Here is a 12,913-nt window from a genome sequence, read left to right as displayed (position 1 = left end):
CACACACACACACACACACACACACACACACACACACACACACACAGCTGGATATTGCATGCATCTGCCACATCATAGCAATGGATATTGTCTGAAGTATCTGCAATTGATGTGTGAATTAAGAAGTGATATATTATAATGAGTGCTACAGGAGTATGTGAGACTGATGGCAGTGCATCAGTATGCCCATGTACACACAATACACCAGTACAAAGCCAAGTGTCAGTGATCAAGGAAGCTGTCACACTGATATTATACACATACCAAACAATACATGGAGCACACTCTGTAAGCACATGTCAGACCTCAAGAGATGTACCACATGATCACTGTGCCCCTGACATTGCCAGTGAAAATGTTAATACTGCCATGAAATCCTGACATCCATCCATATGTATTCATGCAAGTATCAAGTGGAAATACTGACATGATGTCGTGGTACATCAGTGATGCAGTACAGTTACACTGTAGCTGCATCTGTGGTACAACTGGACTTCAGGCTATCCATACTTTCAAATAGAACCTTGGGTATGTATGAATCACATACAACACTGAGTGGAACTGTTAACATGGTCGTGCACCTCTACTTATTTCTCATCATTACATCAGTTGTACATCATATGCCTATATGTTTATCTGTGGAAATGTGTGAGTGAGGGCCCTGACACCATATATGGACACATTACAACTGAGGTGGATACAGCTCCTGCAGAACAGTTAATGACACAAATGCTGACAGTCACACAGTGCTGCTGGGGAACACCTGTATAATTCTTGTGAACAGCAACACAATAGTGCATACAACGAATTCACCAAGGTTGCAAGTGAATCTCAATATGTCATATGTTTGCGTATATAACAGCATCACAACATGTATATGGACCAGGGTGTATGTGCCAATGTAATCAGTATGATGTAATAATGCTGATGTCAGATAACATTTCCAAATGCTAGGTATACACGTGCACACCTTTGTCATACTGCAGCTGTCACTGTGATGGTTGAATGAAAACTATGTAGGATGTTGATACACCCCACTACAAAACACATGCTTTAGTAAAGCAACAATATACACAGCATCATCCCATGTCAGTAGTCCTTAGGAGGCATATTACTATAGCTGTTACGGAAGAAACATGTAACCAAATGGCAGTAGCGGCCATCAATAAAGCAGCTGAAATCACAGATTGGAATACACTGTTGTAGGGCTACAATACATCCACACTCCAATATAGGACACACGGATGACAGCAACATTGACTTGTTCAATGTTCAGAAGTTCATAGAACATTACTAGGCCAATGGCAAACAGTACATAAAATCCTAGCCACTATTATACCATTAAAACCCAAAATGCTATATCTATGTGATGGAAGACAGTAGGGGTATGTGCATATGTATTTGATTTTATTACAGACTGCCTCCGTCCATATATGACATGTGTACCACCCCATGACAAAATCAGCTGTCACACATTCAGTGTTCTGCAGATATTTTTTTTTTTTTTACAAATTGTGTAAGGATAAATCAAGTGATTATCATCAGGACTGTAAATGTGACTATCACTGAGTACACTAGAGTATGTGTCTTCCCAAAAATGTATCAGTAATGCCTACCTCAATATACTTCTACAACTAGTAGCTGTTATGCAGGCCTCACTGCAACTCACATGTTAATTGTGCGTACAGCTTGCTACAAATGACAAGGTGTGTACATCTTTTGAAATGATTAGTATAACTCAGCAGATATGCTAACTGTTTGTGTAGGGACGGGTATCCTGAAAAGTGTGTGCTGCATTCTTCATCATATTAAGGACAGTTTCCATATCATATTAGATGAACATTTCATGCATTGTCACATGAACATAAGATAAAGGGAATCCTACAGCAGATTTTGAAACCTTGCACACTTCTGGAGCATTGATCTGTTATTGAATCAAGGTGACATATATGTATTATCCATCAACAGAGTCATATCAGTATGCAGAAAATATGATATGACCTGTACATCCATCAGCCTAATAGATACACACCCATAAAGTGGGGGGGGGGTGAAGGGGTGCATACAAGGAGAGAGATGGACATACATATAACATTGTTTGGTGTAATGTAGCATTCATGGACATGTTTTTGGTCTGTTCTCATGATTAAGCTGACATGACCAGAAGTGACTGAAGTAGGAGTAAAGGGTTGTAGAGGGACAACAGGTTTATGATAAGCAGAACAAGATTGGATAAATATATCACAGTTGTGTGGATGAATGTCAATGCAAATATATTTTTTTGGCCAGTATCCAATGTATTTCTATTAGAGCTCATAACTGTGGCACAGACATATAACAACAAACTAAGAAATTATGTGAATGCATCTAGAATTGAACCCTTGATGATATGGGCAAAAAAGATTCTTTACTCAAGTGATTTATCACAACACTCCACATATGAAGTTGCACTTTGTTACATCCAGCAGTCTAAGAACTGCTGCAGTATCTGTTTCAAAGTTGTGCCTGTACTCTGCCTTCACTTTGTATTCCTATAGCGCAGCATCTTTAAGCACCATTGCATGAGATTAATTGGAGAACTGTGGCCAAAGGCAAAATCTCACTAGTTTTTGTCATGGGACATGCACAGCTATTCACCACTGCTAAGCACTGGTACGTGATGCCAAATTCTGTGCAAATGTAGACGGCAGAAAGAGAAGACTTTTTTATGGGCCATTTTTGGCCATGTCATATGTGATTCTATTTTTTGACCAGATTAAACATGTGAAAATGGGGTTGATAGGAAAGTGATGAAATGGGGGAGTAAGCAGAGGGAAGAACAAATATGAAGCAATAAAGGAATTTCCAGTAAGAAATTAGGAAAAAAAAACATAGATATCCATTTCTTCAACACAGTAATGTGCATGTGTAGACAAAATTTGAACTTTCACCACAATACAGATGGGCAACAACAACAACAACAAGGCAAGGATGCTGTATAGGCAGTTGGACCAAATCAAGTGTTTTGAGAAGACACATATGCAAAGTGGAGAGCTATGTATGGCACAGATCTTTTTTGTAGGACAGGTGCCCATTTTTTTGACATTTCAAAAAGAGAAGAATGTTGGGAAAGAACACAGGAATATGAGGGTCAGGTAGGTAGAGTAGGTGTAGACAGAACAAACAAGACAGACACGGGGATGGAGATGGACACAAATGGATGGGGGACACAGTGACTGGGGATAGGTACGGGACATTGAAGGTACATGACCATCAAGCATGGGAACAGTGAAAATCTAGCCCTCACCCTCAGAACTGTCATCACTGTCCCTATCCACAGTTCCCTGTGAAATTGCTTGACATGGGAGTCTCTTTTGTATTTTAATGAGCAACATCTCCAGGCAACTTATCCAGGCAGCAATGCCAGTCTCTATTAGATCATGGACCATCCCTGGCAGCTCCTGGCAGGTGACATGATCACAGCCTCCATCAATACTCCTAGAGGGTACCTCTCTTTTAGCAGGTGGAACAATGCCACCTGATGTTGATGGGCCATGTAGTGCAATGGCTGTGGAGACAGTACTGCCAGGTTGCATCCCAGAGTTACTGGGTTTTGGTGTGGCAGCTGGTGGATGGTTGGCAGGCTGAACCACAGTGGTCAGTATATCTCTGTGTTATGAATGCATTTGTTTTTCTTTGGCAGAAAGGTATGACATCAGAATGGTGTGTTTCCAGGTAACCCACAAAAATAAAAAATTTAAAAAAAAAGAGAGCGGAATAAAGATTTGGGTGAGACTAAAAAGAAAATAGAATATTAGAACCATGAAATTTCACATTCATATTTTACTAAAAAACAGCTTTCACAATTCCCCAAAAATTACTGTGAATTTTTGCTAGTAATCTTTGGAATATTGACATATTCCATATATGATTCTAAAGATACTACAAACTAAATTAATAGCATGACATTAAAGACAATATTGCTGCATTTCAAATGTAAAAATAATACTTGTTGAATGGGAATACGTAGGTTAGGATCCATATAATCTGAATACACTATTACACTTGCAAAATACAGTTACCAAGAACAACAGAAAAAAGCATGCATGTTTCATGTTACAGTTAAGATATGCATGCTGAACTCGATACTGATCTATGGAATCACAATATATTTATTACAATTAGCTGCGTTGTGCTGCATACATACCCCTTGGCTCTCTGAGTCGCTCCAACCTCTTAGCATGTGCCTCCCTGTTCGCCAAGATTTCCCCTGCAGCTGTAAAATAGAGAATGAAAGCATTATGCATACCAGTCGTGGTTATCTACAGCATTCCATATCATTTCAAGTTGCTTGGTCTGTATACTTACACTACTAGCATTACAGATGACCTGGAAATTAATCAAGTGGAACCCCTTCCCTGTTCCCCGGGTGGTGCTTTGATCTCACTGTGCATGCAGTCTACACACAAGACTTCTGGAAAATGTGCTATGGAGTAGAACTCCTCCATAGTTGCACCTCTGTCCTTGGGGGTAATGATATCTATCTATCTATATATATATATATATATATATATATATATATATATATATATATATATATATATATATAAATAGTCACTGGCGTGTTGTAGCATAGCATAGCATAGCATTCAGGAATCGGTGTAGAATCCTGGATGCTGATACCTGTGATACCCCCAGCATGTCCACTGTGGGTCCCTGAAAAATTCCTGTAGCTAATATTCTGACTGCCACACATACCGTGGTCTCTACAGATATAGGTTCCCCTCAGTTTGCCCTTGTTCTCACATGAGTGAGACAGAGTTTGCAGAGTTCCTGTAACGTGCCTCTGTCCACCCTGTAGATCTTTACTATTCCACCTCATGCAGACCATGAAAACTTAAATGGGGTCTAAATACCTTTCTCCTCCTTTCTTGAGGTCTATCATCATCAGCAGTAGCAGCAGCATAGACTTGAGCCTGTTGCACATACACATGCAGAAAGCAGCAGAAGCCCCTAACATTCTTTCCCTCCGGTGTAGTTTCTGTGGGTTTATTCCAATAGGTTTTGGAATATGAGGCAGAAGGCTACACTAAGTGTACATGATTGCTTTATACCTTGTTGAACAGCTCTGCCATCTTGGATTTGTTGATTAGCATACAATTCAGCTGCTTGTCAAGTAATTAGCATGCCGCAATGTTTACCATGTTTGCACAGCTGTACACATAGAGCTGCTTAGTGAATAAAAATCAGTGTGCTATCATGTGCATGTCACACCGCAAAGAGCACACAGCTTCAGTGAGCTGTGTAGCGTTTATTGAATCCTGCCCTGTGAGTACCAAAACAGCATTCCCTGAATTATCAAATAAATTAAAACAGTCCTAAACATTTATGCAGGGTAAGCTCCCTGTAATTTATCATACGTAAGCCTATGCTCTCATACCCTTTTATTTTATATTGATAAGAATGAGGTTATGTTTCATCAGACAATGGAACTGTAGCCTAGGTAATGTCACCTCAGAGTATGAATATAGATTAGGAAGATCATGAGGTTTACAGCTCTCACAGTGAGGTGCAAAGGGCTTATTGCCCTGCAAAATCTGAAAGTGCCATTTCAGAGATGCAAATACTTCTCATTAACGTTGCTATTCTCTACTATGAAATGCTAGGATTAATGTTTGAAGGCCCTGATATTCCTTTATGCTGCTGCTGTGCTTAGGAATCTGGGATTCATGAGGAATTCAATCAGAAAGATGTAAAATTAGTAAACATGCATAACTCTGCTAGAGAACATCAGTGTAAGTACTCAGAAAATGTGATTACAGAAGTAACAAGGATTTCTGGGAAACAAGTACACACGTCAGAATGAAGACAAACAAGTGCAGTTCTCAAATGAGGTGCTTCAAAGAAAATGTAAGGAATCCTAATCTTTACAGAATATAATAAAACACCATAATGAAATAAAATACTAATTAGAAGAGAAAACAAAAGGAAGGTCAACAGAAGGGAAACAGAGTTACTGAAGAAGCAGCCAATTCAGCCAAGAAGACATAAGAAGATGACTTTGGATACTTGCAGACAGACCTAATCAAGTTTCACAGATGGACAAAAATGAGAACTGAAACTAGCATTTATTGTTTTACTGGCATAGCGTGCTGATCACATTTGACCAGTTTCAGGAATAGTCCAGAAGAATACATCACAAAAGAAGTGAAAAAAATAACACAGTGCAGGCAAGAGATGATTAAAATAATACAATAGATGAAAGGTAGTACACACAGAAGTTGTTGCAAATATTCTTACACAGCTTGATACATTCTTGTATACATTTTTTATTTCTGTGGTTTGTCTGAGTTGATTAAAATAACACTATAGCTGAAAAGTAATACAGCACTTAACACAAATTTGGTTTACCTAAAATTCAATCAGAAATAAGGACAAAAATTAAGAGGAAAGTTAGGGTAGAGAAAGACGTCGGGTGTTACGTGATGTGGCCCTGCCTGGAAGCACCTGCATTGTGCTTGTTTGTGCTTCAAGTATCTGGGAGGGGTGGTTGTGGAGAAGTGAAGTCTGAATGAAGAGATGAAAGCTAGAATCAGAGGGGCTGCAGGGGTACTGTGTGATAGAAGAATATCACAGAAGCTGAAACGTTAGGTGTATCAAGCAGTGGTGTGGCTGGTGCTAGTGTGTGGTTCAGAAACCTGAGTAGTGAAGGCACAATAGCGGAGGAAGCTAGAGGTCATGGAGGTGAAATGTCAGAGATGGGTAGTAGGAGGCACACAGTGGGATAATGAAGAAATTAAGACATCAGTGCAGGAGCCCAAGTAGCTCCAAAGGGTCAGGCACATGTGCAGAAAAGCAGTAACTGACTTGGGGAAGAAAATTTGGGAGAGACAGGAAGAAACAAGAGGAACAAAAGGCATCCAGAAAAGAAAAGATCTGTGCCAGTCAGGTATGACTTTTAAGGAAGGTAGGAGAGTGGCACTGAAGAGAAAGAGATTGTGACATTTGATACAATACCCCAACCCCATATCAAAAATGGGGAAAGGGGGCTGATGATGATGATAATGATGAGATCTTTAAGATGGATAAGAAAAAATTCCCCAAGTTTGGGATCTAGAGTGGAAAATGCTTAGTGGTCAGTGCAGTGTGATTTAGTTTTAGGTGGTTGCAGTATGGGTGTTGCCTGATAGTGATTTCTCAGTTTATCGGAAGAAGATTTGGTTGCAAGAGGGGAGTACTTTCAAGATCCATAAGTTTAAAGAGCTGTGTTCCTGGTAGAAGGTCTGGTCTCTGCGTAACACATAGCAGGTTCATAGGTTTATAGGTTCATAGGTATATGAACCACCAGGGCCTTTATAAGTCTTGCCTCACAACCCAACCCAATTATGCCCCCTAGTAACATATGCATCTAAATTGCAGGAGGGGTATGTTAGCTAGGCAATTGCTAAAAAGTTAGGTGGTGGTATGTTATTTAGGGAATGTTTACTGTCGGCTTGTGTCAATAGGAGGCATGGGGGTCAGCCTGAGAGGGAACTATTTCATATCTAATGTTAGTTTGCAAATGTTTACTGTCAGCCTCTCTCAGTGGAGATATCGTGGCCATCCTGGGGATGAATTTATGATTTCCCATCCAAAGTTCAAGGAACCTATTCCAGAGCATGAGGATTCTTTGAAACACATATCTGTCTCAGCCGAATGTTTTATTTGTCAAAAGCAAAGTTTAAATCCTTGGATCTAGTGCTCTTGGAGCTGTTTGCTTTGCAGATGTCCAAAAGCCCTATCAGGGCTGGATCTAAGGATGATGTATATGCTAAGCACAGATCTCCTCTCAAAAACCTGTATGAGACCAGTTATAGAGACAGGGATCTAAGGTGATCTATATAGGACAATGCACTAATACCCTTGATTCTCTTGGTGAGGAACTTAAGTGGATGTTCCAGTTGTTGCATATGCCTAGTCAGGTATATGCTGAAGAGAGCTCTCACTCAATGATGGGTCCGATAAGGGCTGAGTAGAGTGGTAATATAACTTCTTTGGACTTGAAGCGGCACAATGCCAGGGCAATTTTATGGACTAGGCTTGTAAAGGCTCAAGGGCCATTAGCCTAGTACACACTATGAACTTATGAACCTACGGATGCCATACCTTTACTTATAAGTTTGGTGGCACAGAATGATTTTCCTGCCACCTTGACTGTGTGTTGGTCAAAGGCAAGGTTCCTGCCCACATGTATTCCCAGCTCTCTAACTACCTAGTGAACTCTTAGGGGTGTCTTATCAGTGGAGTAATTTGCTTGGATGGACGCTTTCCCAAAAGACACTATAATGTACTTCTTTGCACTGAGTTTTAATCACTGGCTTTGGCACTAGGAGTTATGCCTAGTTTGGTGAGTTTGCCTACAGTAACTGGGTGGGGTATTGCACTGAACACCTTAGCCAAATCTAGGTAGGCATCATGCACCATTTTCCCTTCACCCATTGTCTTGGTTATCTTCTCAAAGAAGTCGACCAGTTTGAGTAGGCATTATTTTTATTTATTTATTTATTTAAATTTGTTGACCGGGAGTGTCCGACTGGACTTAGGTCATTTTCAGCGGAGGCCCGGGGAGAAAAGCTCCACAGTAAAATAAACAGACAGTAGTTACATTGGATTACATAGCAATTAACAATTTAACATAGCAATTACTTACAACATATTTACAGATGAAGAACATAGTACATCAGTAGACAACTAGAATCTTTATCTGTAAAGTACATAGCAGGCATTAACAAATGTTACAATGAGAAGTTCCTGCTGTATAATAAGTACTAGGCTTATGAGCATCTGAGCTTGCTATAATCAAGGTAGTTAGTGGAGTGGAAAGAAAGGTAGTGGTTCGATGGGGTGGATGATATTAGAGTGGGAGTTGCAAGGGCATAGCCAGCATGTTTTTAGGTGCGCTTTTAGTAAAGTTTTGAAGTGGGTGCACGATGGTACGGAGGTAATTGTGGGTGGGAGTGAGTTCCATAATTTGGCTATGGCACAAGAGAATAGTGCTTCACCAGCAGAGTTATTGGCTTTAGTGATCTGCAAGTGATTTTTGTTGCTGGATCTTAGTGGTCTGGTGGTGCGATAGGGTTGGAGTAGATTATGGAGGGATGGGACATTTAGTGGATGGTTTACTAGTTTGTGGGTGAGTGAGAGTTGATACCACTGATGGAGGTGAGGGAGTTCAAGCCAGCCCAGTTCAGCAAGTGAGAGACAGTGGTGACTACAGTAGGATGCCCCTGTGGTGAATTTGGCAATTTTGTTGTAGCAGGTCTCTAGCTTGTTTAGATCACATTGCCTTAGGTTGGTATATATTGGAGAGGCATAAAGTAGGGTGGAGATAAGGTGGGAATTTGCTATTGAAATCTTTGCTGCTTTGGTGAGAAATTGCTTATTTCTGTATAACGCTCCTAGTTTTTTTGTGGACTTTTTTTATGGTTATGGATATGTGAATGTCAAATTTTAGTTTATTGTCTATTTCCACTCCTAGCAATTTGGTGTGTTCAGTTGGGTATATAGTGGAGTTGTCTTTTGCTGTGATGTTAAAGTGAGAGTTGTTTTGAGTATGTTTGGTGGGTTGGAAGATGAGTAGTTTAGTTTTGTTTGGGTTGAGTATTAATTGGGCATTGGATAACCATGTTTCAACAGAGGAAAAGGCTTCCTGTGTGACTTTTTGCAGTTTGGGTAGGGACTGGGCTGAGCAGATAATGGTCGAGTCATCTGCGTATTGTATGAGTGTGCCATGTTTGGTGGCAGAGGCTAGATTATTGGTGTAAACAGAGAAGAGTAGGGGTCCAAGGATGGATCCTTGGGGAACCCCTATGGAGACAGGTAGTTGGGGAGATATGTCATTCTGCCATACAACGGATTGTTGGTGGTCAGACAGGTAACTCTGAAACCAGTTGGTGACTGACTGTGAGAAGGATAGGTTATTGAGGACAGAGATAAGTTGTTTGTGTGGGACCATGTGAAATGCTTTAGATAGGTCTAGGAAAGTAGCAGAGGAGAGATAGCCATTGTTTTTATGCTCAAGGATAGTGTTAGTAAAGGAGAGTAAGGCAGTGGTGGTGCTATGGTTTGGTCAGAAACCATGCTGAGTACTGGAAAGGAGGTTGTTAGTAAGGAGGTAGTCTGAGACCTGAGAGTGTATGCATCTCTCTAGTATTTTGGAGAGTGGAGAGAGCATAGCTATGGGGCAGTAATTGGTTAGTTCTGCAGAGGGTCCGCCTTTGTGGAGGGGAATTATATGTGATACTTTCCACAGTGTGGGAACGTAACTTTCTGACAGAGATCAGTTAATCAGGATGGATACTGCGTAGGCCAGAGCATCAGCTGTGATTTGTAGGTATTCACTTGAGAAGTTGTCTGCTGCTAATTTGGTGGGTTTAAGTTTAGTTAAGAGTTTTTTTATGTTGGAGGTAGGTACAGGAAAAAAAGAGAAGGCAGTGGGAAGATTACGAGTTGAAGGTGTGGGTTGGAGGGGAGGGGGGGTTGTGTTGTTTAGCTAGTGATAGTATGGTTTGGGTGAAGTGTGTGTTGAATGAGGTAGCAATATTTTCTGAGGCGTGAGGGATGTTTGGAGGAGGGGTACTGCCTTTACCTGGGTGGAGGATGGAGTTTATGGAGGACCAGAATTGTTTGGGTCTGTGTTGTGAGGAGTCTAGGGCAGACTGGTAGTATTGGAATTTGTCCTGTTTTATTAGCTTTTTGACGCTATTGTATAGTTCTAAGAATTTCTGTCTAGCTGAGGGGGTTTTGGGTTTGTGCCAGTGCTCCCAGGCTTTATCCCTGTTTTTCATTTCTGACTTTTGGTTTTCTGTAGCCATGGGGAGGGTTGTGCTTTGGTTCTGGAAAATCTTATGGGGGCATGGTAATTACGGATGTTCAGGAAGGTAGTATTAAAAAATTCAACTGCGTCATCTAGACTGAGGTACTTTAGAGGATGCCAGTTACATTCTTTGAGGGATGAGATGAATGTGAGTAGGTTAAAGTTTAGTTTTTTATGTATTTGACAGTAGATGACAGGTTTAGCTTGGTATAGGTATTTTTTGAGTAGGAATGTTGGGGAGTGATCACTGAGGCTATCTGATAAGCAGCCTGTTATATATGATTGGGGGCTCTTACTGACTAGTATCCAATCCAGGGTAGTGTGCTTGCTGGAGTTTTTATTTATCCTGGTTGGTGACTGGACTAGTTGGGTGAAGCCATGACGGTGTACATGACGGGTTGAATTGTTGCCAGAACAGGATTGCCAGTCAATATTGAAATCACCTAAGATGATAGTTTCTTGGGGAAGATGGTGGGTAGACCAGCTGAGGAGGTTTTCTAGTGGAGGGATGTTTTGGCCAGGTGGGAAGTAGCATCCAATTATGTTGATGGTTTTGTTTTGGTTAATTTTGAGGTTAGTATATATTATTTCTTCATTGCCTATTTGTGGAGCTGATAATTTTAAGATCTGGATGTTTAGATGCTGTTTAAATATTATAGCTACACCACCTCCTTTTTTGTTTAGCCGGTCTACTCTTAGTATGCCATAACCTGTAGGGAGTATTTACTCACTGGTAATGTGAGCTTTTAGCCAGGTTTCTGTCAGGATGACTATATCTGGGGAGTACAAGTCTATGGTGGCATGGAGTTCATGGACTTTGTTGGATATACTTCTAATATTTAGGCTTAGTAGAAGGAAGTCACTTGGCTTTCTATTGTCTGTAATATGGGAGAAATTGTGGTTTCTAGTCTGATTATGAGGATTGGGGTTGGAGATGGTAGGGCCAGGGTTGGGGTGGATGTCTCCACTTAGGGCTAGTTTTGATATGCATGAGATTATTAGTTTTCTCAGTTTTTGAATGTGTTTGTTTATAAGGGAAACTTTATGATTGTGCTCTGTGGGTAATAGGTATGGTGGGAGGGTTACTATGTTAAGTTGTAGGGATGCTTTATGTTTGAGTAATATAGTTGGTAGAATATGTGGGGGGTGCATAGGGATGGTTCTTGAGATGGTGGGAGGGGAGCTGAGTGTGGGTGAGACATGAGTGGTGATGTGAGTAGTAGTACAGTGGTAGTGGTTGAGTGGGGAAATGATGGAGCTTTGGTAGGATGTAAAATATGCAAGCAGAGTGCATGCAGTGAGCATAGGAAAGGTATGCTTATGCTTGTACATGTTAGTTGAGGAGGTGTGATAGTAGAGGGAAGATGGAGGAGGTAGTGTTGGGTTAGCGCTGTGGTTGGCTATTGGAAAGATGGGAGGGGTTTGAGTGCAATAAAGGTGGGACCACTGGGGGCGGGAGGTAATAGGGGGCAGGGTAGGGAGCGAAGCGGGTAGAGACCCTGTTAGTTGCTCCTATGAGGGGGCTGGAAACAATCACAAAGCAAAGACAAGTATGTGTATCTTCCCTTGACAAAACCAAACTAGGAAGGGTCCAGTGTCTGTAGGTTGCCAATGTCTTTGTTGATAATTTCCATGATAATTCATTCAATGGCTTTGCATATCAGACTAGTCAGACTAATGGGACTGTAGCTTCTGGGGTCAGTTGATGGTCCACCCTTGTGAAAGGGATTATTCATTGCTATCCTCCATTCACTTGGTACATAGCCTGTTTTGAGTATGTAGTTGAAAAGTGACTCAAGTGGTTTCTGGCTATTTAGGAGATAGCCTGGGATATTGTTGTGACTCACTGAGACTGCATTTTTGGCCTTAGCTCTAGTAGGTACTTCCCCAGGGGTGTTGGGGGGAGTGGAGGTGATGCTTGAGCAAAACTTGTTAGCTAGCAGGTTTGCTATGTTATTCTCTGTGAAGGTGGTAGGTACCATGTGTTACTACTAGTTCTGGTCACTGTTGCATGTTACATTTGAGGTTTTGGACACAGTTGTAAAAGGCCTTGTAGTTGTCTTTAGCCTGAGATGCTGG

The 12,913-nt window shown here is 41.0% G+C and overlaps 1 protein-coding gene across 1 annotated transcript in view; it reads right to left on the bottom strand.

Annotated features, from left to right (window-relative positions):
* LOC122802353 (E3 ubiquitin-protein ligase SH3RF3-like) overlaps window positions 1-12,913 on the bottom strand; it is a 2,381,113-nt gene that overhangs the window by 228,759 nt on the left and 2,139,441 nt on the right. The window lies entirely within an intron of this gene.

Source organism: Protopterus annectens, chromosome 5.part0 (assembly GCF_019279795.1).
Source record: "Protopterus annectens isolate FY-2018-M chromosome 5.part0, PAN1.0, whole genome shotgun sequence".
Classification (NCBI taxonomy): domain Eukaryota; kingdom Metazoa; phylum Chordata; order Ceratodontiformes; family Protopteridae; genus Protopterus; species Protopterus annectens.
This window is presented reverse-complemented; position numbering and strand designations above follow the sequence as displayed.